Source organism: Heliangelus exortis, chromosome 16, assembly GCF_036169615.1.
Source record: "Heliangelus exortis chromosome 16, bHelExo1.hap1, whole genome shotgun sequence".
In the NCBI taxonomy this organism is placed as follows: Eukaryota; Metazoa; Chordata; class Aves; order Apodiformes; family Trochilidae; genus Heliangelus; species Heliangelus exortis.
This window is the reverse complement of record NC_092437.1, coordinates 8,734,037-8,761,942: the sequence shown is the minus strand read 5'-3', so window position 1 is coordinate 8,761,942 and position 27,906 is coordinate 8,734,037. Positions and strand designations below refer to the sequence as shown.

At 38.1% G+C, this 27,906-nt stretch overlaps 1 long non-coding RNA gene across 1 annotated transcript; it reads left to right on the top strand.

The window, feature by feature from the left end:
* Positions 1-860: 860 nt before the first annotated feature.
* LOC139803540 (uncharacterized) lies at positions 861-27,869 on the top strand. The gene is made up of 2 exons (XR_011729040.1): positions 861-979; positions 24,773-27,869. It is a non-coding gene; the product is annotated as an uncharacterized lncRNA (long non-coding RNA).
* Positions 27,870-27,906: the final 37 nt, after the last annotated feature.

The window sequence follows — 27,906 nt, the reverse complement described above, 5'->3', positions numbered from 1 at the left end:
GGCAATTTGAGCAGTAGTTAATGTTTTAATTAGAGCTTTTAAATTTAAAGCTTAGTATCCATGGGGATTTTCACCAGAGAAATTAGCTTAACTTGTACCCCCAAGAGTAGAAAATGAAGGGACTGTTGTGTAATGGTTATATAGGGTGAGAATCTGCTGGGCTTTAATTCTGATGTTGCCACTGGTACATTTTAGACAATTAATTAACCTGTTCAGCCTCACCATCCCAAACTCGAAAATGGGAAATGCTCAATTTCTTAAAAAAACAAAGTGATGCTTAATCATTCACAGAGAGGATCAAAAATCCTTACAAATTTTTCTGTATTTAAACAAATACTGTATTCTTCCTAATTAGCTTTCCCCTATGGCTCAAATTTAATCTTAAACCAACCACATGTATGCTTTAGCTCACTAATTCCTGACTATTTTTTTTTTCTTTTAGCTAAGATCACCTGTTGTTATATTTTGCTCTGCTGTCTCCTCTCTCCTACCACTCTGGTCACTTTCTCACTCCCACCAACAGCAGCAGTGTCTTTATGGGTTCTAAAGAGCTTCCCACCTCTGTTATGCAAGTGTTTACATACTCTGTACACTGACAAGAAGCAAAACTCTGCCTTAAGTAAGGAGAAATATTTGCCTAGGTCATGACCAGTGGGTTTTCTCATGGCTGTAAACATCTGCAGTCTACTTATGAGTATGTGCCCCTTGGATATTTATATTAGCAATAGTGCACTCTGAAATTTTTTTATAGCTTTTTCTTTGACTTCTGATCTATAAGTAGGATAATGCTGAAACCCAGCACATGTGCTTTTAATTTTCATTGGGTGTTTTTCTTCTCCCCATAGACATTTGTTAAATGGTTGCACACCGTGTTTCCTTCCTAGAAGAACAAGTGCTTGAAGCAGAGAAGAGCCATGGCACTTTTCTTAATACTGCTTGCAGATTATTTCAGTGTTCAACTATCTTGTCATTTAAAAACGTGAGTATTTTTAAAGTTGCTTCCAGCAAATGGGAGAGTGATGTTAAATACCCTTTCTGTATGAAATGTGGCTTTACAGCATTTTTAATTATTAATTCTAAGTGTTGTAAAAAAAAATCAAACTAGCTAGAGTTCACTTCTGCAAAGACATTTTTTTACATTTAAAAGAATTTCCAATTATTTTCTCTTCTTTAAGAGTTACTGCCTAGGCTCTGAACAGCTTCAGTGGTAATTTTTGAAGAGTTCTACATTTGGCTCCTGAATGAAAGGATTTTCTCTGTGTATATACATATATATCTATGAAAATAGGAAGCTTTTTATACATCATGGTATTGATTTTTCTTTCTATTTAGTCTTTGGTTTTATGTCAGTTATGTTGAAAATACTTTATTGGGTCATTCATGGATGAGCACTAGAGGGGGATGAAAACTCAGTGAGTTTTAGCAATATTTACTGATAGAAGAACATTAAAAGTCAAGGACAATGAGATCTGATGTAGACTTGAGGAAGTTTTATGTACTCTTCACCCTGTATGTCCCTGTTTTTTATCAATAATGTCTTCATACTACTCACCTCTACACTGTTTTCCTTTTTCAAGGTTCCAGGTTATTCTCTGAATCTGTTGTTTCCCCAGCAGTACATTACAATCTCTAGTTTGCCTTTTCTGAACTCATCCCTTCCTTTGCTCCCTTTGCATCTCAATGTGAAGCTACCATGTTTTCAGTCTTAGCAATTTTCTGCCAGGATCTTTGTTCTAGTCTCAGCTACCTCCCTGCTTTCTTTTGTCCCTTCTGCCATTATGATTTCCCCTCCTCATTTTCTTCCAAGGGGCTTCTGAGCCAGGATGAATAATACTGGGTAGACAATGATGCACAGGTATTGGTGATCATCTATGTACAGCTGAACCACTTCGGGTTTTTGTCTGGTGTCATAGGAACCTCTGTCATCTTCAGTTGCAGAAGTCCAGTTCTGATTCTGCAGATCCAGAACAGACCTTAACTGTTTAAAGAGAGTAATTAATATTCAGTCTGGGTAACAGAGGTGTAGATAGGAGATGGTGCATACTGATTTCATGTTTAGCTGTCAAACTTTAGTAAATCTTTAGAAAACTACGGTTTAAATAGACCCAATAAAGAGTTGCAGCTTAGCTAAATTTGGTGATATTTTCATAGGAGTGGAAAAATATGTTCCTGATACGAGGGCAGTTTACTGCCAGTATAAAATCTCTGCTGTCATTTATGAAGGCATTGGAGCTTTTCAAAGACACTAGGCAACACATACTTTTCCTTAATTTCATTACCTGTGTTGGCTTGATTTTGTTCCCTAAAACTTTCCAAACATCTTTAAAGTGCAGCAGACTCCAGTCTGGAAAATATATCAAAACTGGATGTTTTGCAAGCTTGGTCTGCCTATACAAGTAATGTTGTATAACTGGGTTGCCAATAAGAATGTGGAAAAGGCCAGACTATTGAAGCTGGGTTGAGATCATCGTGAAGACAGTGTACTGTGGTTTTTTTTTTCCCCCCTCATAATTACAAATGCATAATGGTGTATTCACCATTCACCAATACATATTGCATAATGGTGTATTCACACATATAGGCATCTTGGAATGATAATATTAGTGAACAAAAGAAAAAAATAAATAGAGAATGGTGTACCTTCCTACTGTGCTGATCTTATACCTCCTTCCCATCTTTTCCCCCCAAAATAGTACATCTAGAAAGCATGGTGAGAGGTTTTACAAAGATGAGCTCAGGTAAGGAAAAGTTCTTGGAGATAAATTTCTAAGCAGATGGAGACTCAACCTGAAGGGAGGATGGAACAGGATAGAGAGTTGTAAATTCATTCTGTATGTGGAGCATATGAATAGCAAACAATTATTCCCTCCCTCCTGTAATTCAAGAACTCAGTTTATCCAATGAAATTATCAGCAGGCAGGTTCACAATACAAGAAAGGATGTACTTTACACGATGTATTAAACCATAGAATTTATGTCCATGGGATGTTATATGTCCCCAAAGCAATTAGATAAATTTGTGGGTTAAAAAATCCAGCAATGGATGTTAAACAAAATATCTATCCTTCAGCCACAAATTCTTTACGACTTGGAAGTAGGTTTATTTATTTACCCTTTAAACCTTTCCCTGGGCAATCCCTTCAACTGGTCACCATTTAAGATGGATTATTTGGCTGCAAGGATCCTTGATTTATGCAGTACAGCTGCTTGTTAATAACTTTTACACTCTGGTTCTCACTGTAAATTCTGTCTCTTGATGACAGTGCTCTGTGCTGGTAAGGGATTATTCACTTCTAGTACAAGCATGCAGGAAAGGATTGAATTAAGGACATAAATGGAGTCTGATTTTCTACAGCTATGTTCCATTTGGTTTGAATGTTGCCTGAAACCTAGTAAGATTCCTACCAGCTATCCAAGTTTCTGTACTCTCCAAATCTGTTTATTTCTAGTTTTCTTTCTTTTCTCCCCTTTCTCCTGTCATGTAGGATTTAATTGCAGAGATGCCCTATTAGCATCTTGTGCCATTTGAAAATTAAAACTGTCCTGACTGATTTTGTAGGTGAGTTTAACTTGTTCTGAAATGACAACATACAACTTCTGTATCTTCTCTCCATAGCCTTGAACAGACTTGAACTAAAAAAGTTTGAGTTTCCCTCTGAGTAGAGTGTGTTGGTATGTAGGTATTTCAGCTAGTTTTTTTCCTCTTCTGATTAAACATGTGCTATTTTAAATGTAAGGGAAATATAATTCTCATTAGTTTGCAATTACATTTCAATGTGCAGCAAAATCTTGTAGTGTTTCTCTTTTTAATTTTTGTTGGTGTTTTGGGGGCATTCAGAAAGGTGTTCCATGGGGACTTCCAGTGCACAGTAACACTGGCAAAGGTGTCTAATCTGGGGGACAAAAGTGAGTAATCAGAATTCACTTTTGTGTTAGGAATATCCAGAAGTGGTCTGAAAAGAAGCAGCCTTATACTAAATATAAATTACAAATATGACTGTGTAAGTCTGTAAGAATGTTACCACCTCCTGAGGGAACAGAACAGAGGGAATAACTTCCTCCTGTGAAGTTTGCGGCTCTGTGGAAGAAAAGCTTTTCTTCTGTAAAGCTTGAACTTTGTATGGGGGAACCTGTGATTTCAAATCTTTTATCCAAAAATGTTATCTGTGCCCTGGGCTGAATGGGGTTCAGCATCTTAGAGAAAGGCCAGGAAATCTATTTTAGGAAACTTCAGCATGTGGAATTTAAAAAAGCCAGTGGTATCTTTTCCAGTGGAACAAAACTGAATGTCAGCAACTCTTGATGTTTTGCATCTTGTGATATCTGGTATTTTCTTAAAGCCAGAAATTTTATTTCAATGTCATTGGCTGAGAATCTTGACAAATACTTATTTTTAGTGCAGTTTTTAATCCTTGTGTAGTTGCAGGGCAAGATTTGTAAAATCCTAACCTCCAAAAAAAAATCTCATGCCAATGGCATGAAGAAAAAGGTGTGTGTTTGTTAGATTTTTTTTTTTTTTCTGGAGGCTTTTTATTACCTTTTCTTTCTACTTATTTCTAGAACAGCAGCTGTTCATCTGAGGTGGTGTTTGCTCTCTGGTCTTGGCTAAAGTGCTGGCTAATGGTTTTGCCTGACACCTGGGTTACATTCTGACAAATTGGACAGGGAAATTGGTAACATGATGCAAAGCACTCTGAGTGCTGCTTTATTAGAGTTATCTGAGCTCAGTAATGAGGAAAAGTTATTGATGAGTTATACCAATTGAAGTATCTAGGAAAGACACCTGTACTTAGCTGTTCTTTTTTGTGTTTACAAGCATAAAGTGTAGAAGTGGACATAAACTTCTGGCTGCAGTTTCCATAGATTACTGGAAAGTTCATTCTCAGGGAGAGGAAAGCTCAGGACTAAAGAGCTATGTGGAGTTAAGGTTTTTCTCAGTATAGAAGACATCTAGCTGGGTTTGAATTTTCATAAGTAAATTTTAAAATTAGAAAAAAAATTGGAATAAATATTTTGTATATTGAAAATTTGCTTGCTTTTTTTTTAACTTTTACATATCATCATTCAAGTGTAACTTGAAGTCAGTTTCAGCTTCTCTGTTTGCTGCATATTACCAATTTCTTGTCTTTAAGACTCCATAGCACATACTGGGATTGCTGGTACTGTTTTTGCCAAGGACTATGTGTGATTATGTAGATGTCATGCTATTTCTTTGTGTCCTAGTTTACCTCAGAAGCTAATGTTTAGTGTTTCCAAAATGCTGTGAGATTTTTCTCACAGCCTTAAAGAAAAATATTTGTTAAATTATTACTAAAACATACCAGATGGGAAAGATGAGATGAGATAAAATAGAGCAGAGTATTTCAAAACTGGGGGTGTACTGTGTTCATATTTAAAACTTGATAATTTTTTTCAAATGCTGTATATTAGGAGACTTTTTTTTTTTTTTAATATTGGGGGAAAAAATTGATATTTAGTTAAATATGCCATCTTAAGAACTTCAGCTGGGTGTTCAGCTTATTTTACTTGCAAATATGTTTGATGTTCATCCATTTCCATGCTAATTTGGACTGATTAATGGATTCGGGTGCCCCAGGGAGGTCACACTGGTTCTTTGTTGAACAGATAACACTTAAACATGTGAAGATTCAAGTGTGTGCATGCAATAGGCCCAGAATTCCAGATTTCAGCTACCCATGGCTTTAGCCCTCATTCACTTGGGTCTTTGAAGGAGTCTTCACAATTCTAGAAGTTGAAGCAAGAGTTTCCTACAAGTTTGCTGAATCTTTGTACAGCAGAAGAGCTTGGGAGAGGCTTCAACACTGTGGCTGGACATCAAGTGATGCCACAGGTTTGGAGGAGCAGATGAGAGTGCTTGGGGCTTGAACACTGCACACAGTCAAAATAAAAAAATACTGCCTGTTCCCAGTTGAACCAATTTAGTTTGAATATATCTAGAACAAGGGTAAAAAGTCTTTACACTATAAATGTCATTGTTAGACTGTCCAAAGCAGGACAGCAGTGGCATATAAATAAGGATTTGTGTAGCACATGTTCTGAGTTACATACATGGCTATGAGGACAAACAGTAGTGTAATTCCTTTAGAATTCTTTAGAGAGCAGTTGATGCCAAGAGTTTCTTGTACTAAACAGATGTCGTTTAAGGGAGACATCAGCTTTTAATCTAGCCACCATGCTGAAATGGTAGTGGAAAAAAAAATTCTCTAGTTCATGTGCAACAAAGAAGTTAAAATAACAGTCCAGGATCTTTTTTCAAGCAGTGCTAAGATTGGCTTATGACTTCCTGTTCTCTAGTGGGAAGGGATTAGACCCTTTATATTTTGAAAGAGACGGAGCCAATTCCTGTTGCAGAATTCCAGAACTATGAAAAAATGAATTAATAAAAACTGTTAGGAAAAACTAGATTTGTCAGAAAGCCACTTTCGTTAGTGCTCTCAACTCTTTTCTATCATATAAATGATTTTTAAGATATAATTTCACTCCACTGACAAAAGCCTCTGGTTACATATGTAAAGATTTGTAAAACAGTGCTTTTTTTAAACTGGCATAATCTGTGCCAGAAAATAGAAACCCAGCCTCTGCATGTAAAGAGCTCCTCCTCCACAGTTCAGTTTCAGTGACTCCATTGGTTAGTATTGCTGAGCTTTAAATCTATTCTGCAGAACATGGTTTACTAGGGTATGATGCTTGCTCTTGAAATGCAAGAAAAAAAAATAATCTTCCTCCAGAAATGTTTCACATAACATTGCCCTGTGCAGAGTTAAAGTGAATTAACTACAGAAAATATTTTAGCTGGCGCCAGTAAAATAAGTGGTAAATGTCTCCTCACCCTCCCCTTTTCTTACGTTCCTTTTGGCTGCTACTGTAAGGAATGCAGCAAGTAGTGGCTGCTGCCTGCACTATTGATTTAAACATTTGCATGTTAGAGGTTGTAGCTCTGCACTGGCTTGTCTTCTGGGGCAATGTGTCTTCAGCTGTACCTGATTTTCTGCTCCTACTTGCCTTTCTGTCTTGATATGAGGCTCCGTGCCATTATATCTATTGTTAAACAGGATTGTGTGCACTCATTGTTACAAACCAATGTGTGTATAATACAGTTCACAGTCCCTGATGTTCTTATTCATAAACCTGTGCTGTGCTGCTGTCGATCCTTAAAAAACCAAAAGCAATAAAATAATAAAAGCTAGAATTTGGTGGCTGTGTCTCTAGCATGAATGGCCTAGGGCCAGCAAAGCAGCACATTGTGAAAGGTGCTTTTGGGTCCCTTTCTTAACATAATTATTTGTGTGGCTTTTTCTCACAACATCCAAGTTTCTTTGTTACAAGTGTGACATTTGTACATCTGGGATTAAGAGAAATTAACCACAATTGCCAAAATAGTAGAGATCTCTTACTAAAAAAGGTTGACTCTTTTATTTGGATATACTATTTTTTCTAAGTTTATTTTCTACCAGCTACCTTTTAAGTTCTAGCAGAGATACAGGAACATACTACAGATTAGATAATGTTAGGGTTAAACATTTCAAATGGATTGTAATACACTGGGGAATTATGTTTTTGTCAGCCACAGTTGTGGTTAGTTTGTTGGGAATTTCATTTTACCATATTCTGTGGATTATTGTCTCCACTGCATGGTATGCTTCTCCACTTATTTTTGTAACCACATAATATAGACTTTTGTAATGATGTCTCATCAGAGAAATGTCTGTAGAAATTGTGGTCTCAGTGTGACAAAAGCAAAAATGTCTGTGTTTATTCTGATTCTATTTTAAATGTTGTACACACGCACAAAAAAAGTCAGCCTTTAAAATGGTTTTCTATTTACAAACATTTTACTTAAAAAAAATTCCTTAATTTATGGTGGGGGCAGGATGTCTTAACTGAGATCAGGGTGCTAAATCTTGAAGCACATAATCAATAGTAGTTCCGTGCACAGACTACTTTCTGGGTAAATTCATCAGACAAACGGGCAAAAGGAAACGTGCACCATGCACCAACTTGCTGAGGGAAACTGGAGGCACACAGAAATAAAATTACTTTATTAGGGCTGCATTATAAACTACAGTGTAGCCATGGAACCCTTAGAAGAATATTCTGTCTGCATGAAACTTGGTTTGCTGAACTATTACAGTGTTTCAGATTTTCATCTGAAGTGTTTTTTTAAGGATTAAATAGAACAGCTGAACCAGGTGTCCGTTTTGTAACTGCAGAAGCTGATATGAGACCCAATAAGATGCTATGGGCTAGGAAAGGGTTAAAATAGAAAAATCCTCACTACAGGTATTTCACACAGAGTAATTTCTGCATTAAAATTGAGATGAAGTTGTCATGAGGGACTTTTGGACAGGAATTTTCATTCTGATTTGGCTTTTATATTATAGAGCACATTGTAGCTTGTGTATTTTTGCAGTATCCTAAAGTGGTACTCAAAAAGGAGAAACTCATATAAATACCTCTTATTGTAAATCAGGTTGACTTTTCTTGGAAAGTGCACTTATAGATTAATATGAATGAAATGTGAAGGCTGCCTGGGGAATGAGGATCTTTACCCTGTATAATTCTTTTAAAGAAAGTTAACCAGAAGTAGATATGTAGCTAACTCATGTGCAAAGTGATCCATAAAAGTGTTGTTTGTGAAATTAGTCTGAATCTGAGCTTTCACTGAAGTACTTGAGATAGTTTGTGTATGAGGTGAGCAGTAAAGTGGAAGAGTCAGATACTGGAGAAATTTTTTCTTTCCCTGTTTACAAATGACCACAGTGCTGCTAAAGGCCATATTGGTTTTACAAAATTGCCTGTTCTCCTCCAAAATTCCTGGGTAAGCAAGGTCAGTCAGAAGGTGGTGTAATTTTGATACAGGCATTCTCTGACCAATGTGGATTCTATTTTCTTGCTCTGAATGAAGCTGGAGTCTTTTTCTAGGCCTGTGGCACTGTCTGCTTATGGAGTTTATTACTGCCTTCCTGTCTGCCCTCCCCCAGCTTCACACAGATGTCCAATTAACTCCCCCTTCCTCTGCTCTCTTCTCCATCTCCTTGTACTGTCACATAGATGTTCCTGCTGGGGACACCCACCACTTTTGAAAAGTATTTGATCACCTCTTTTCTGGTGCCTCTGTGTGAGACTGTTAAATATGAAAGTCTCCTGGGGGACTCTGCTGGCCTTCTCTGTGACTCATTTTCCTGATGACTGCTCTTGCTTTGATGGTTGTTCATACTTCCTCCACTTAGATTTTGTTTGGGACCTTGTTTTAAAGAACTGCATGTCATTTAGGAGCATGTGTAACTGTTAGATGTGTCTGGAATAAATACCTTTATATCAGGACAATAACGAGAAAAAAGGAATAACTAGAAGTCAACTAGGTGAAGAGGGTGCCACACTCTTGTGAAGAAGGTACAGCATACAGTTGTATGCTGAAGTGAAGTGAAACCAGTTTCATTTTCTTGCAAATGCTGGGCAGTTCAGCTGCTCCTTCTGCAGTGCAGGGGGACACTGGAGAGGATGCAGAGCAGCCAACTGGGGTTGAAAATCACTGCAGCTGTCTTGAGGCAAGCTGTTCTTTGAGCTTTCAGTTTATTGTATGCAGTCTGCCACATCGATTCTTGAAGTAGCTCTTCAATGCAGCCTTCCCAAAGCTGTAATTGTTCAGATATACATTTGAAAATAGGAAACTGAATGTTGTAACAGGACAGATGCACATCTTTGTTTCCTAGCATCCTAACTGTTTCAAGCAAATAAGCAATTCTGCAGTTGTCTTCAAAATTGTGAAAGATGTTAATAAAATCTGTAACTTTTTTTAGTGTAGAGAAAGCTACTCACAAAATAAGTTCAATTCTCAGAAAAAGGGCAATAAAGAAGGGACTGAGGACAGTAATGCTTAAACATATGGGTTTCATTAATGTGAGAATGAGTGAAGTATTGGAAATGCTAAGTGAATTCAAGAAACTTCTTTGTGGAGAGGAGAGACCTGGTGAAAGATGTGGGGTGGAAATAAAAAGGTATGAATTTCAAGTATGAAGGATCTGGAACCAGATGTGGGTTTTTGCACTGTGTAGAATGCCTTGTGTTCAAGTATTTGTGACATGAATTATCCTGTTAGTGTCCTTTTTTCACTTACATGTGACATTGGCTGCTATTTGTTTATTTTGGTTACAACCACAGTATTTTTTATTTTAATCTTTCCAATGACTGGGAATAAGATACCAACAGCTAATACAGTATTATCAAAATCAAATCATAAGTAACATTGGGAATCCTTGCAGAGAAAGGTGACATCCAGAGAAAAAGTGCACTGTGCTACAGTTTTATGAAGGTAAAATTGTTCTGTGGCCTAATAATGATAAATGGATGAGAGAGATCTTTAGCCAGAATTCACAATTTCAGATTTCATGCTTTGACTTTATCATTGTAACTGGAGCATGCACTGGGAAGTCTTCTTGCACAGTTACTGTGCAGCAACTTTTGTGAAAAGCTTTTCTCCAGCTTCCAGTAGATAGGTTTCTTCTGTAGAGAAATTTGCTTTGGAACTTGCCCATCTAGATCAGGACCTGCTGCTCAGTGTATCTGGCTTGGGGGGAAAAAATGGTAGGTTGACCATTGAATGGTCCAAAAAGCAAAAACTAAGCAGAACTTCATAGCACATAACTTCAGAAATATTTATCCCTCAGTACCATAGCAAATTCCTTTTCACTTGCATTACTGAAATGCCTGAGTGCTCTTCAGGATTATTACTAGAAGCACACTGAATATCAAATAATACACCATTTGAGCCAAAACTAAAACAAAGCTTACCATCATGTCATGGCATTCTCTAAGTCACAGGCCCACCTTTTGAAGCAGAATGTTGATCACCTTTAGTTTTCAAGGGGATAAGAAGTTAATAAATTGTTTTTTAAAGCTAGTTTTTGAAAAAAAGTCAGTTAAAAATGCACGTTTCACAAAATGGGGAAACATTCCCTCTGCTAGTATCCATCCCTTCCTGGCTGGGCCATTTTCTGTGGCTGGCAGGCAGTTCTGTGCGTGATGTAATGGTTGTGTTGCAGGAAAGGTGCTTTGCTGTGCTGGCGCCTCTAGGAGCCGTAGGACTGGCAGTTTTTTACAGAGCCTCCAACACAAATGCTCACACGCTGATGCGTTGGTTCCTTTACCCACTCTGTCTACCAGCATATTACCCTTCCCCCATTTCTTTTCCAAAGTGTTTCTCCCTGAGGCAAATTTCTTGCTGTCTGGGGTACCAAACATGCACAGGCACTTTCTTTTTTCTTCAAGATTTCCTTTTCTTCAAGATTGTAGTTATTATAAGGCAGCAACAGCTAAAAAGACAATTTTACATAGGTTCTTCTGGTTTTAGTAGAGAGACAGAGAGTGTCTCTGTCTAAATAAAGCCATAGTTTATGGCTAAGTGAGTCCAGGTTTCTTTTTTGTTTTTTTCAAAGCGTCTTTACTCAGCAGTCACATTTTTTTTCTCTGTGGTAAAAAATGCAACATGAGCAGATGGCGAGTATTAACACATGAAATGCAGTGTCTGCTTGAAATTGATTTAACAGTGCTCTAGATTTCTGTCACTGGCTTTCAGTTAGTTAAGTAGTGTTTACAAGTTAATGAATTTGTTCCACTCGAAATATTTGATGGTATGTGCTGAGGTTCACTGGTAAAGAGATCCTTTAGGAATAATCAAGGAAAGCATGAGGTTTTTAGATACTGACTGAGCTTGTGGGCTTTTTTCCTTTGACTGATTTTAGCGTTTTTGCCAGTAATGTGAAGCTGAAAAGAGAGGCAGAAAGAGCAATAGAAGACAGCAATACAAAGCCTTTTCTCTTATATTGTGGTACAGCTTTGAGCACTGCAGTGATACCATACTTTATAGCAGCTCTGTGTTTGAACCATGCAGTTTGCAGTTTCGTTTCTATTGAATGTTTCTAAACCTTAGACAAAGATTTGAAAAGCAAATAAAGTTTTATGTAGCAAATCAGGAAACATTATTATATTTCTCTGTGGTCTGCTTCCATGCTTGCTTTGGAAGTACGAGTATAAACTATCAAACAGGCTGCTATATATAAATTAGCATACATTTGGCAGCAAAACTGCCTAGAATAGGATGATCAAATTGAGTATATTTTCAGTTCATGTGTAAAACTCCTTACTATACAACATATTATCTACCTAATAACATTTGAAATTAAGCCAGCTTCAAGAATTGTATTCATAGTAAGAAACAAATGTTGGTTGCTCATAATTGTGCATCAGACATACTTAGGATTTTATACAGCAGATTTCTCTTTGCACAGAGTGCTCTATTTGTCAAAACTACCCAAACCTTCAAACCAGTAGTCCTTGTCAGGCAACCCATAAGCATTATCTCACAGAAAGAGCTAACATATTTTACCATTTGAGCAATTGGTGCCTAAGTAGTGTATTTTAAAAGCTTAATTGATATTTGTGACATTAGGTTTTGGGTTTTCTAAAATTGTAGATTTTAGTTTTGTTAGGACTTTTGTAAAATGTTTCTCACTTTGATAACAGTTTATGCAGCCTGGTGAAGGTCAGGTTCCCATTTGGAAAGGGTACTGTACTTATTATATTTAGTTCACCTTTGACTTGAAGTGTAAGATCATAAATGCCAGAGAAGAGCAAATAAATTGCTCTGAATATGCATAAGTGTATCTTTAATACCTAAAAACTGTCAGTGATTTACTGTACCCCTTAAGAAGGCTTCTCCTCCAATTAAACAGTACTTAGTTAAGTCTGGTTAAGATAGTCTGTCAGCACAGACATGGTGCTGCTTTCTTGACAGGAGGCCTGAGGTTGGCAGGATTTTAACTACCTGAGAGGTGGAGCAGTTAACCCATTGCTGTCCTGGAGTGTCCGTCCTCCTGCTGCATGCAGTTCATATGCAAAAATGAGACTTGTTAATCCATGCGTTTTATTGGGCTTTATGGATGTGTGACATCATTGGCAGCCAATCAGAAAGGGCTTCAGGGCAGAGTTTAGAAGCTATTTCATAATATATTTATATTCAGTGCAGATATTTTTGGGCTTCAGTAGCATTCATTTTGTCGCAGAGTCCATGTGTCAGTATGGCTTGGGGGGAAAAAAGGTATGAAAATAGCATGTTTGCACCTGCTTTTTTAGTAATTCAGCTGGGTGGCAAAATGCTATAGAAAACATAGCTGGTACTCTGCAAATCAGTTATTATGGAAACAATTTTCTTCCTCCAGCAGCAGTAATTCTGCAAGCTGATCTTGGGTGATTCTTGCGTGCTTCCTGCTAGGCTGCTCCTGCTTAAGTAGCCAGACCTGCAAATATTTCCCAAGCTGCTCTGGTTTGCCAAGAACAAAAATTCAAGACAGTCTGCAGAAAATGTGCGTTGTGTGTGCCAGGCAGAGTCACCTGGCAGCTGGGCTCACTTCTCCCTGGCCGGGCTTGGCTGGGTTTGGTTTGGCTGGACTTGGCTCCCCTGACCTGTTCTCCAGACCCTGTGCAGCTCCTGTGCCCCAGTGTGCAGGGCCTTTTTGTGCATGCACACAGCCTGTTTTGTTCTTTATTAATTGACACAACTTTACCTATTGAAGGAGAACCATCTGCTGATAATGTCTCTTACAGAAAAGTGTGGTTAATTCTTGCAAAACCCCCACCATTCCTGTTTAACTATTTCATTTCCAGATTAGCAGGACCACATGGATTTGTAAAACCAAACTATCACAATAATTCCCAGACCATAAATTTTTTGTATCAGTTGTTATTAAGACAAAACTTCATCTTTTCATGGTAAAAAATGGAGGCTTGTATCAGTGATTGGACTGTTAACTGCTTTTATTATGGGGTGTTTCTCCTCCCACTTAAGCAATGTGTCTGTTCATGTCAAGCTGCTAAAAGTCATTATTCACATATGTTCCACAACAGTCCTGCAAAGTACAGTTCTGACTCCTTCATGCTATTGAGATCTCAAAGATTTCATCTGCTCCTGAGGAAGAAGGCTTGAAAATAAGTCTTTCAGATGCCAGCTGTATTTCTAAATCATGCAGTTCAGTGTTCATAAATGACTTAGAAAATGAGGCATACAATGAGATGAGAAAGCTTGTTGACATAGTTATTTTGAGATCACAGAAGTGAATGCCAACTGCAGAGAGCTGTGGACAGACTTTGCAACATTGTGAGACTAAGTAGAAAAACTTGTAGCTAAAATGAAATGTCAATAAATAAAAGGCGATGCAAATGAGGGTTATGCAAGTGAACCTTATGTGTATGGTATTGGCATTTTTCACTAAAGACAAATCATGGAGTCATCAAGGTGACCTTATGAAAACCTTCTCACAGGTCGGTAGTAGGCAAGGAAGGGAAATGAGTGTTAAGAACTATTAGGAAAAGGACAAAGGAATAAAATAAAAACCTTCTTGTGCCAGTCTTGTGGCTTCATCTTTAGTACTGACTGAAGTTCTGGTCCTATTGCAGCAGAACTAGAAAAAGCATCTGGAATGGGATTTTGGAACCACATTCCTCTGAGAAACAGCTGAGCAGACTATGATTTTAGTCTTGTCTTTTGCACAGAACACACTAGAGTTTGTTGAAATCTAAAATTGCATGAGACAGTAAGTAGAAATTATTAGGAAGAAATAGTTTCAAAATGAACTAAAGGAGGGTAGTTTTTTTTCATGCAATATGTCACTGGAGTGACATATTCACTTGTGATTGTAAAAGAAAGAAAAGATGTGTATAAAATTCTATCAGAGTTATTTAGCAAGGTTATCTTTCTATTTCTAGGAACTCATAATGCAAATTCCTGTAGGTTAGGAGAGTATTTGAGGCAAGAAGAATGCTGCATACTTGTCCTGTTTTTAAATTCTACACATCAGCTGTTGGTCTCAGCTGGAGAGACCAAAGCTTTGATTTGACAGTGTGGGCACACTGGCTTTGTCTTGTACTTGTAGACAGATTTCTTCTTGTACTATTGTAGAACAGCATCCCAGCCACTGACTAGAGGTCGACATACAAGCCATACCTCATTGATCTTTGCTTCCTGGTGTATTACTCTTGGAAACTGAGTGTAATTTTCCATCTGCTATGGCTTGTGGGTGGGTCAGTCTCTGTCTGAATGCCTTCTCTATGTACATTACAATATTGTATGTTTTGCCAGGCTAAAGCTAATGCTTCCAGTTTTGCCACATTTCTGGTATCTGCTGGATTGCCCAGGGTCCTGTGTGCTTTCAGTTCCCTCTGCCTTACATGGAAATAGAGTGGGACTGGGACCTATCTGCTTTAATACTTTTCCCTTACTAGCATTCTTTTCCTATTAGGAATGCTGAGTTTTTTCTAACTGTGAGGTTATCAGGAGTGGTATGCCTGTGATGTAACTGTGGATAAAGGGAGAGCACTTGAAATCTTGTTAGGAAGTTTTTTGATACAGACACGCACAGAAACCATGCCTGTATCTAAATTTTTATGTTATGACCCAGATGGGTGAACTGCTAGATAGATGAAAATACTGATTGAATTATTAGACTGGAAGGGTAGTTGGTAATGGTTTGAACTCTTAACTGGATGCTAGTTACAGGTATAGTTTTTCAGACATTTGCCTAATATCTCTGTTGATGATCTGGAGGAGGAGACAGAACACATTCTCCTCAAATCTGTGGACTGCAGTAAAGAGCTGTGCTTCAGAACAGGGAGGCCTTTCTGAGGACATCAGCTGGCCAGAGAGATGTGTCCATGGGGATCTTACTAAATTAAACTAAGACAAGCACAAGATCCTGTACCTGGGATGGACCAGCACCCTGCTGTGGTATAAGATGGGGATTGACTGGGTGCAGAGGAGCTCTACTGAGGAAGACCCAGGGCTGGTTTTAGGTGATAGGCTAAGCATGAGGTAGAAGTTTTCCATCAGTGAAGGCCAACAGATGATGGGAGAGTATCAACAGAGATACAACCAGTAGATCGAGGTAAATGATTGTTCTTTTCAGCTGAGCATTCCTTAGGCCTTACCTGGAATACCACACCTAGTTTGGGGAGCCATAGTAGAAGAAAGTGTTGTGATAATAATGTGATAACTTGACTGACCTCAGGGAAGAGTCATCAAGATGTTTAGATTGGACAACATGGCCAATGAAGAGAGGCTAAGACAGATGAGTTTGTTCAGTCTGAAGAAGAGAAAACTTACTGGGACTTAATAGCAGCCTTCCAGTGTGCTTCAGAAGTTTCCAAGAAGATGGTGCTGAGTTCTTCAGTGAGGTGCACAACAGGTGAAGGGGAGACAGGAGTCATAAATGACACGATGTTCTGACATTTGGTCACTGCTGCTGGACTTAGGGTAATTAAATGGTGGGTTCATGTATGAAGTTTCATGCTGCTTCATTGCCCCCATTTTACAGAACAGTGAAGGCTTTTGTTTAGGGTCACTCAGACTACATTCAAACACCTTTCTAGTACAAGCCTGAGCTCTGTTGGGTCTCACATCTGTACTGGCTGACTGCTTGATCGTAGTCTCAGACAAGGAGTTGGCAGGTTGTTTCATATCATGGTATTGAAACAGGAAGCCAGTTTGGGAAGCCAGTTTGGGAAGCCAGTTTGGGAAGCCAGCTCTTTCCTTGACTTGGCTACTATTGACTTCCAGTGAACCATTTACAAAGTTATGGAGCGTGAACTCCTTGTACTTTGTCTTGTATGTTTGGTCAATCTATTGTTTTATTAGCCTTATTTGATTCCCATTATAATTATGGAGTCTTTTTGAATATAATGCTACCTCAGGCTTCAGATGGATATTTTTATTTACTATTGTTCCAGAAAGTGAAAGCAGTTTGAATTGTTCCTTGGGGACCTCAGCTGCTGTTCCATGTTGCAAGAGGCTCCAAATGTTTAAATGTCTTGGATGAGAAAATGTGTTGGTATGAATTTATTTGCTAAGGGACCTAGAATTTGAGGCTATTACTATTCTGGTATTGTATGTGCTTGACTCAGACACTGCATTAATAAAAAAAGGTGCTTGTAAAAGTCTAGGACTGACAGCCTTGGAGCCTGCTGTTTATGCCTTAACTCATTGCTTCAAAAAGAATGAAAACCAAGATAAGATGCTAGTTGAGATTCTCTAGCCATTCACTTTATCACCTTTGTGGATAAAGGTATCTAACATCTGCTTTGAAGGTTTGTGGATATAACTCTGTCCCCTGGGAACTGAACTGAGACTATCAGCAAGTGATTAGTGAGTAATAAAAAAATTAATTTTCAGCTTTGGATATGAATAACAGACATAGCAGCAGACTTGGACTTTGCATATTTTGCTTGGAGTGCCACTGGAAAATATGAGTGCAACACTGCATTTTTTTAAATCTATAATTTAACTTGTGCAAGAATGCAGAAAACCTATCTAACCTTAATATCACATGGGAATTCCCCAGCAGTTAGGGAATGAAATAAATAGTCCAGAAATGCTGAGTTTAAAGTTTAGGGTTAACATGATTAAGATCACAAGTAGATTTCAAGTAATTTGTTGCCTCTGTGCCTCAATCAGAATCACTGAATAATGTAAGTTAAAACTTCTGGAGGTCATCAAGTCCAACACTCAACTGAAAACAAGGTCAGCTGAAGTTAGATTAGGCTGTCCAGGGCCTCTCTGGGTACCAGTTTGACCATAGCATCATATTTTTTTCCATGTATCTGACTGGTATTTCTCTTTCCACAACATATATAAATTGCCTGTGTTTTTTGGTTGGTGTTTTGTTGTGGTTGTTTTGGGTTGGTTTTTTTTGGTTTTTTTTGCTATACAGTTCTGAGGCCAGTTCTGTTTTCTCTGTAAGTAGCTCTGTCTTCACTCACTAGGTAGCCGAAGACATCAACTAAATTGCACTTCTCTTCTTCAGGCTTAAGAAATTGTCTCAACTCTCCTCATAGTGTATGTGCTCCAGCCCCTGAGCACCCTGACTGTCCTCTGTTGGACTTGCTCCAGGTATGTCAGTCCAGTACATCCCTCATCTACTGGGGAGGCAAAAGCAGGCACAGTATTCCAGATTCAGTCTTAGGCCAAAATAAAGGGAAGTGATCACATCCCACAGTCTGTTTGTTGTGCTCTTACTGATACCAGTATGCTGTTAGCTTTGATCTCTGCCAGAGCACTCTGCTGATTCAGGTTCAGCTTCTGGTCTCTGAGGACCTCTAGTACTTTTTCTGCAAAGCTGCTTTTTAGCCAGCTGTTAATTAGGTTGGCTAATCATTGTTTGCCCTTATTAGAGCTGTGCTGACTCTTTTCAATCACCTCCTTTTCTTTGAAGCTCTGGAAATAGATTTGAAAAGGATTTGCTCTGTATTTTTGGGACTGAAGTTTGTCTGAGCATCCTGTAGATCCACAAGTCTTCCTCCTTGGCCTTCTTGAAGATAAGCATGATATTTGACTCTGCCAGGCATCTGGTTGTCCTGATTTTTAAGATGACTGACAGCAGCCTCACACCGATGGGAACCATCAGCTTTAGCATCCTCAAATGAATGCATCTGGTCCCATGGTCCCATAGCAAAACATGGCAAAGAGTGTTTAGAGTTATCTTACTATTAAAATAAGAATACTTGTGTTAGAAGGATATTGTGACAGTCAAGTGGTCAGTTTCTGCCCTTTGTGCTCCTGCAGGTAGAAATGTTAGTATTATTGTTACCATTTTAGTCCTCATTCTTTCACTGCTACTCCCTTTTGGCTTTCCTAAAGTTTAATGTATGAGGAGCAGCCCCAAATATATTACAGCTTCTGTTCAGAAATCGATCGAGAGTGAGTGCTGAAGCCAGGGCTGCCTTAGGAAGCCCCATAGACAGACTGTCAGACCAGTCACAAATGGCAACAACAAAACAAAACCAGACTTTCCAAAGGACATGTTCCTTCTGGCTACAGTATATGAGGAAAATTATTATATTAGTATATATATTAGTATATAGATCTATCACTGAAAAGAAGAAAGCCTGGTGGATAACACACCTAAGCACAAAATCTTAGACTATACATTTTCAGGTGAGGTTCTTCAAAGCTGTCACATCTCATCTGTATCCTACACTCTTTTGGTAGGAGAAGAGCTGCTGCATTCTTATGTTTCTGTCTCCATACTGAACAGTGAATAAACTGTACTTTCCTGTGCCTTCTGCAAGACTATTGATTTGTGCAGCAATCATTATTGTAGCTGTTGAATAAATCTTTGCTGAAGAGGTTGAGGGGAAAAAAAGGAGAGGTGTTTTTTTTTTTTTCTCCTGTTCTTTTTATAAATTCTCTACACTTTATGTTTCTCATTGCTATTTATTTAATAAAAATAGCTGTTTGACTTTTTTTACATGTTTTTATGGTACCGTACTTTACAATGGGAAGCCTGATTTAGCCTTACTTGAAGAGATTCTAGTCATAAAGATATATATGAAGCTTTATGGAACTTGCATGGAATTGGCCTTGCTCTGAAGTGCTTACACACAATGTTTAGAACAACAGGAAGACAAAGCTTATGATTTATGATTTAGATGGTAATATGATCATGCTAAGAAGGAAGAGGCATCTGCTTTCTGAATTACAAAGCAAACAGGTGAGGAAATGTAATTTCCTGTTTCTGTTCTGTATTATTTACTTCATAAATTGTTTAAGAACGAAACCTGTCCAGTCAGTCTGTGAACTGTTTACTGTCCTTTTGAGACCACTAGTAACAGACCACCAAAGAAAGAACTCCCCCTCCAGCATCTGTCAGGCAATCAGAGATAAGAACATTAATGCAAGAGTCAATAATCATCTGGAAAGCCTTCACAGTAATGCCATCGACTTGAAAAAAGAGAAGGTAAGGTGGTCTTCAAACAGAATTCTGTAGTGTGAATTTGCAGATTGTAACTGAAGTTTTTGTGAGTGCTTTAAGTGAAGTCAGATGTCCAGCTTGGCTTACTCCAGCTCATGGTGGGTGCAGACATCAGAATCAGAAAAGACATCTCTATCTTCTCAGGAAGAAAATTCTTCAGCTTGTTCTTGTCATCCAGCCACATTTGGGACTTAAGGAGTGATAGATAGGTTTCTTTACCTTGACGAGACAGTAAAAATGCTGAGCATGTGAAGCTAAGAATGGAATCCAATTCTTGCAAGTCATACCGGGTAAAATAGGTATCCTGTGAGAGATAAGAAATTGGCTGTTGGGCTCTGAAGCTTCTGTTCTGAAAACTGGAATGGTTTGACCTTACTCTGTTTGCTGTAGGACAGAAGATACTACTACTCTGAAGAGAAGAATGTACACTCGTGCTCTGGCTTTTACCATTAATAGTTTTGGCAGCTTAGTACAAACCTACCTTCATCAGTGATTTAAGGTAGTGTGCCAGACTGAAGTAGGATGGCTCTGATGTGGCAACACACTTCCTCCTGCTGATTGAGAGAAAAATAATCTCTGGGGGAGGACAGCTGTAGGCTGTGGAATTTTAAACCAGTGCTGCAGGCTCTGCTAGAATTCTCCTGTCAGTCCTGATTTAAATCTAGGCTCTGCCATGGCTTGCTCTCTGTCGGGACACCTCATCCAACCTTTCTGCCTTGGTTTCCCAAGGTGCAGTAATGTTTGCTTAGTTTGTAAAGCTATTGTTAGGATTAATCTTCAGTCTATTTCAATGTTGCTAATTAAAAGATGATTCCGTGATGCTGGTTAAACAACTTTGAGAAGGTTCAAGAAGCTTCTGAGAAGTTATATTAGTTAGCTAAGGATAAGTTATATTAGTTAGCTAAGGAACACTGGTTTGTTGCTTCTTGTTTCTTCCCATGTGTGTAGATGAACTGCTATTTTACATCTTCAGTGGCACATGCTATAGAAGAGCTGAGTTTCCTTTGTCTTGTTACAGGGGGATTGGTAGCCCCACAGATTGGAGATGAGTTACTATGGAAGCCAGGCTAAGAAAAAGAGGTCTCTCTGTGGCAGCCCCCTTGCTCTCTTCTATAATATCCCTACTAAATTACTTTCTTGGTACATAGAAGGTGTTTAACAGAGAAGAACATGTGGGTTAGTTGTGGTTTGATTCTTTAATTCATACTTTTCCCCAAAGTATCTCAAGAGTTCACTAGCACTGTGCTGGATGGGCTGGCAGCAATCAAAAGAAGGCTGGTTGGAAAAGTCAAAATTCATAAGATTTTTTAAGTAGTAAGCTTTTAATGTTGAACTGTAAATATGTTTTAATATAAATGACAACTGTTTTACCATTGTTATGTTAAATTATATTTTAAATTAAGATTGAGGGAAGTCCAGATAAAGTTTTTAATTTTGCTGGGAAAAAGGGAGAGTGCTTACTTGGGTTTGGAGGTGCTGAAGAAACTGTTTTCAGTTTTTTTCTGTTTTGATTTCCATAGTCTAAGTATTGATTTTAATACCTTTGAGAATAACTAAATCTGGAAAATAATTATGGCCAGATAGACAAGCATCGATCCCCTTTTATCCTTCATAGCAGAGTTCAAATTGCTGTTGCAGGCTTCTGGAGAAAAGTGCTCCTTAAGCTGCTTTGTTTTCTTTGGATCTCTGCAGAGGTGCTGATCCACTCCAGAAAGCTCTGCTGTCTTTTCCTGTAAACTAACTGGAGAAAATATGTTTACTGGTGTCAAGGGCAAGGTACATCAGTGCTGCTTCAGGTGGTAGGCAGCAGATGTAAAAGAAATGGGTTCAGGAGCTCTAGAAACATAAATAGTGCTTAAGACAAAGTCAGCACCATGGTCCAGCAGTGTGGACAGAGTATTTATTGTTGCTCTTCTCTCTGCTTTGAAGCAGCAGAATTATTAGGAGCTCAGTTCAGAGGAATAGGCACCCCAGTAAAGTTACTGTAGAGACATCTAAGTTGAAACTACCAAGTCTTTCAATTTGGTAGCCTTAACGGAAGCTCTTTTGGTAGATCTGGAGTGTTTGCTGTCAGAATAAGAAGGAAGGTTCAAGTTACCAGCCAAGCATCCCAAGATGCAGAATGAGAAAGGTTATTGTCTTTTTTCTGTGTGAAATAATATTCCTTCTCGTTTTCTTAGGTAATCTGCTATTACCTCTGTGTGTGAAAATAGCTCAGTGTAACAGTCAGGCACATGGCAAATAGCCTGGGTAAACACTGTTTGGAATAGGGTCAGAAGTCCTTATAATGGTGCCAGACCTTTCTGCTGGGCACTTGGTGGCTGTACCAGTGTCCCTGCACCACCCACTGCATTTCCCCAGCATTGATTTTAGGTAGAAGCAAGTGAAATGCTCCCTGTTCCTCATGTTTGGGAGGCCAGGGAATAGCCAGGGGCAGAGGGATGATTTGTCTAACTGAGCTGGGCTCGTGGTCCCCGAGGTGGAGGTGCCCTACATTTATGTTACAAAAGCAGTACCAAACTGGATTTCTGGAGCATTTTGCAGATATTTGGATAGAAGGGAAGCAATTTTCTGTGTCCACATCAGCAATTCTTAGAGTGCGTGCCTTAAATCTAACATTGTTGTGCAGGCTGACTTAAGCCTGGCTATGGAAGTGAAACTGAGCAAGCAGACACATTAAGCCCAGCATTTATTTTTCTTCAATAGAAGGTAGAATCTAACTGTCTGTGAATTAAGCTGTTTCCTGGATGTGATACAACCTGTAAGTGATCACCTCTTGACCCAGCTTTGCTGTTCTGAAGCTGGGTTGCAGTTGTCAAAGTAACCACTGTGCTCTTAAATGGGTCATTTTCTTACTGCTTTCCTGTATTTATCTTTATCAGCTGGGGGCTTGGCTTTTAGGGACTGTGACTTATTTCTCAAGGGATGCTTTCAGTGCATTAGGTGTTATGTCACAGAACTTGTCTCTCTGGATAACTTGGCTGCCTGTTAAAATGCAACTGACTGAAGGCTCTAAAGCTGTGACCAGTTGTTTTAATCTTTCAGGCATGATTCTGCATGCCATTTCTTTTGTTTGCTTGCAAGTACAGCATTGCAATGTGTATTTCCAAAAGCTCTTGCAAATGTTTTGGTCCTTTCATTTCTACTATTTGATCTAGCTTCATCTGAACATGTTATACTGCCTTCCAAATGCTGAATTCCTTTATACTTCCTTTAATCTTTGTTTCCTCAGTTTATTCACTCATTGTTGGCTCTTTAAGTTAATAGTTTCCAAGGTTGGGACAAAGAATGCAGGGCTCTAGGGCATCTCAGCAGAGATCTCTTTCCAGCTCCTGTGTTTCAGGCACAATGTAAACTCACTACACTGTGCTTAGCCACCTCAAGCCTGTCCTAAGAGACAAGTTAAGAGGAGAAATAAGGATTGATGTATTTTTAGTGAAGAGGTGCTGTAGCTACTCACAGAAGCCAGTGAAATGGCATTGTCCAAGGACTTAATAGCCTGGATTGGACATAAACAGCTTAGTCCTATGGCCCCTGGGCCTGCAGCAAGCTACTGCTGTAGTAAGTGCCAGGACTTGATTGTATGTTACCATATGGCTGTATAGTATGGGTGCCTTCCTAATGAGAGCACCTACTTTCTAAGGGCCATAATCTGGCCTTTATTAGATTGTGACAGGCATGAATCAAATAATATAGAGGTGAAAAGCTATTAGTTCCAAGTTAAACCTTTCTCTTCTGATGACTTTAATAGGCTTTGGAATTTCAAGCCATTTCCTCCCCCTTCTCTCCTTTTTCCCCTCCTTAGCAGGCAACCATATCACTTTTCCTTTAAGTTTCACAGCAGCCTGACCACAAAAGAATTATTTCATCTTCAGGCTGTGTGATGTGCACAGCACAGAGATTCCTCATGCCCTTGTCTTTTAACCCTGTGTAGCATTTGTACCATTGTGTAAGAAAGCTCTTCTCAGACCTCTTCCTCATAAAATACTGTCAAGCTATATGGAATATATCTTTGTCTCTCATTGATTCAGCAGCTATATTTTAAGGTAATGAAGACTGAAGTAGTACCTTTAAGCTTATAACAAGAGTGTTCATTAATAAAAGTTTGGTGTGGGTAGATATAAAACAGGAGGAGTTGCTTTTGTATTTATGGCATAGTTATGGAAGTCACCCGGAATAACCTGTGTCAAGAAGGTATACAGAAAACATATGGTACCTGCAGGTCAGAAGGGGCTAAGTTTATCTATGAATTGTAATACCTGATGTGCTATAAAAGTAACAAGTAATTATTTATCAAAGCATCAGATTACTAGTGCAGATCTGAAAAATATAATTTTTAAAAAGTAAATTTTCATTGCAATCATAGCATCATCTACTTGGAGGATTTTTGGATAGTAAGTGCTAAGAATAAACAGTTCTAAAATAACTGGTTAGAAATCCAAGTGGGACAGTGTTTTCACCAGCTAAGGGAAATCCTGAATCTACTTTTAAGGGCTCATTTTCCATTGAGACTGATTTTAGCTGGAGGTTTGAATTGTTGCACTACAGAAAAATGATTTTCTCTCTTCAATTCAGGACTAATCAATTATTTGAATTCTTAAAAACCCCAGAAGCAAACCCAAATCCCATTCTGTATTTCTTCTGTAGTCAGTATTTTCCACTGTTACTAATTAATTTGCATTTTTCTGTGCTTTAAAACTGATTTCCCCTGTGTTCTAGTCTATTTTTCTGTCCAGTATTAATCCTAAAATGGCAAAGTCTGTAGAATCCGGTGTGAAAGTCAACAGTTTCACATTTTCAGTGTTGTTTACAAAACCAATTATCTTGTACTGGAAAGTAACTTCAGTTCTGAGATGCTGATTCTGTTCCCCAATCTCACATCTTTTACATCATCAACTCCTTGAAGTATTATTTCCTGTTCTTTAAAATTTATTTCTCTCCTGTTCTTGTTTCAGAGAACTGTCAGCTGTCAGCAGCACCCTCCTATGACCTGCCAAAACTCTACCAAACTGAAGACTTCTTCCCTATGAATTATGTAGGTACAAGTATCAAAATAATTAATTTTTGATTATGTAAAGGTTTTTAGGAAAGGCTGCCTCAGTTTATTCTTATGGTTCATAGTTCATAATATTGGGAAGAAGCAACTCTTAAAGCTTTTATCTTTGGCTGGAATCTTGAAGGTAAGCTAAAAATTTCTGATCATATTGTAGCTATGTGGAGGCTGGAACATTTATTCCAAGATTTGATCACAGTACTTTACACTTACTTGATAAGCTTCCTAAATAAATGAAGAAACTGTACAAAACCTCACTTTGTTTACCTTCATTTTATTACTTAAAAGATCAGAATTTCAAGGAGTGCTGTAGCGTAGCATGTTAAAACTGTTAAGTAATGTCCTAATACTGCCAGCTTCACAAATATTCAGATTTTACAAGAGAACGTGAAATCAATGTCAGAATTTAAAAATTCAATAAAGTGCACATGGCTGAAGCTTCCAGCACTCTATTTCAAACTAGGATTAGGGTTTTTGAAGCTGTTGTGTAACATAACTTGATGGTATAAATAAATGTTCTGCAAAGCTGTTACAGACCTTTGGATGTGCAGTTTTGGAATGCAGTTGCTATTTCACTTGGAGCACAGTTCATCTCCCAACCTGGAGAATTTTATTTTTTTTTTTAAACTGCAAAATAGGTCTATGGAAACAAAAACCATTCAGTTATATGAATAAATTGTTAGGAAAAGGTTATATGATTTTCAGGTGATTGGTTTTGTGCACAGTGCAATATGGAGAAATAGAAAAAAATGCTCATTTCAAAAATACCTATGGAAAAAACTCAAGATGGAGGACCCAATGCACATTAGGTAAAGGGGGAAAAAAAGAAGCTACATGGCTTTAAGTAACCATGGAGACCAATGCTTTTCTGATGCAGAAATAAATGAACTCAACCTTTTCCTATTTATTAATGGGACTGATGATGAAAGATAAAGTTGAATTAAAATAAAAAGCAACTGAAGACAGACCCAGTCACTGCCTCTGCCCCTGCAATGCAGGTTATTGTAACAGTACTTCAGAGAAGCAAATATGTTATAAAAGAAACAAAATACTCTTTGGTTATACCAACCTATCCAAGTATCAGCATCTTTATTAAGAAAAATTAAGAGACAGTACACACAACATATGCCTGAAATCTTTTGGTACTGATAAAAATTTAAATAAACTTAATACCATACATGTACTACAGAACTGTAGTTGACCTTAACTGTATTAGTGGGTATTTGAAACTTACTAATTTCTTGGAGGTAAAAATGGTAGAATTTTGCTATATTCAGGTGAATATTCACGTTTCTATCTTGAAAATACATGTCAAAGGGTCACAGACTAATTGGCAAGTTCTTGCTACAGAAATGTTACTGCTCAACAGAGGATGGCAGCAATTAATCTCACTAAAAGTTTGAGAGAAATTAGGAGCTTGTGAAGTAAAACTTCAATGCAGGTATTTCTGCAACATCATGCAAAAGCTTTTGAGTAGAATTCCTGGTGCAGATAAAGGCTTAAACCACAGTGTCCAAAGGAAAATGCTAAGATTGAGTGCGACTTCAGAGTCTCATGCACTGGATAGGAAACTGGGAGTTTAGCAAAATCTATTAGTCCCTGCTGGAAAATTATGGTTTAGTTTGGCAGAAAGCATAGTGCCTGTAACCCTGCTTCAAAGAGTTAAGGTGGGCATGTGAGTGTGTGTGCTTGGAAGGTAAGGAGATGGTACTAACAGAAGGGGGGAAAGAGAGGAAAAGCTTCCTTGTTAATCCATTATGTGTCAGCTGCAGGTCAGTGAAACAAATATTCCCTCAAAGTTATTGCAAGCACGTATAGAACATCCACAGAAATAAAGCATCATAGAAAATTTAACTATCCTTAAGAACCTCACTGCCCTTGCCAGTCTCAGGTATTGTCAAAAGTCAAATTACAGGTTACACCAGCCCTGAAACGAGTTTTAGTTGCCCAAACTGGCTCCTGTCCAGAAACAATGTGTATTCCCCAGCAAAGGGGAAAAGAACATGACACATCTAAACCATCTTCACCTACAGGTAACTGTTCTCAGTCATCACTTTACACACCTAATTAGTTCAACAAAATGCAGAAATAGTCATGCCAGGGTGTTAGCAGCACAAGTTAGTTGCAATACAGGAAAGCATACACATATTCTCATATTTGGTTTATGCAGGGACTTGTTCATTATACTCATGGAAAGTAGTTTACGCTACCCCAAACTGCTAGAGAGATATATCAGTGTTTTCTCATGATGACTGTGAAAAGGTTTTGGTGTTTAAAATGTTGAAGTGCACAGAATTATATTTCCTCCTTTATAATATGAAAATTCGTAGATCTATTTGTATTTGTAAAGTACCAAAAAGTAGGTACTCTTATATAAAAGAAACTTATGCATAAATCAAACTAATTGCTCTAACTAAGGATAGTTTTGTTGTTATCATAATTAGATTCCTTTCAGTAAATTATTACCTCAGCTGCATAACCAAAACCTCACTGTCTGTTATACTTTACACACCAAAATGCAGGACTGGTTTGACCAAATGAATCACAAGTTTGAACAAACTGTTTTGTTTTTTTTTTTTAATATTCAAATTGCTTTTTCTTCAAAGCCAAAACAAGTGTGAAGCTTGCAAGGTATGCTCCTTCATGCTTAAATGGCAAGTATTCAAATTCCTTCTCTATCATTTGCCCTCAATACGTCAGAGAGACATAGTTCTTGATACTTTTAATATGTGATCTTAATTCACATAAGTACAAAGGGATGAAAAATGCAAGTAATTCATAGGCCTTGTTTCTCTAGGATGCAGAATAAGCAAATCGCTACAATCCTATTTATAAATTAGTGTTCTAGAACACTAAACAGTAAAGACAAATTCAGCCAGTTTTGCCAGATTTTCAATATCCTTGAAGGCGATCAGTCTCTTCAGTAAGAAAGTACTTAACATACATGCTACAGCAGACTGTGGAGCACTTTTTTTTTTTTTTTTAAAAAAAAAAGGGGGGGAAAGAAGGGTATGAATGTAGCAAGATGGGATTTAC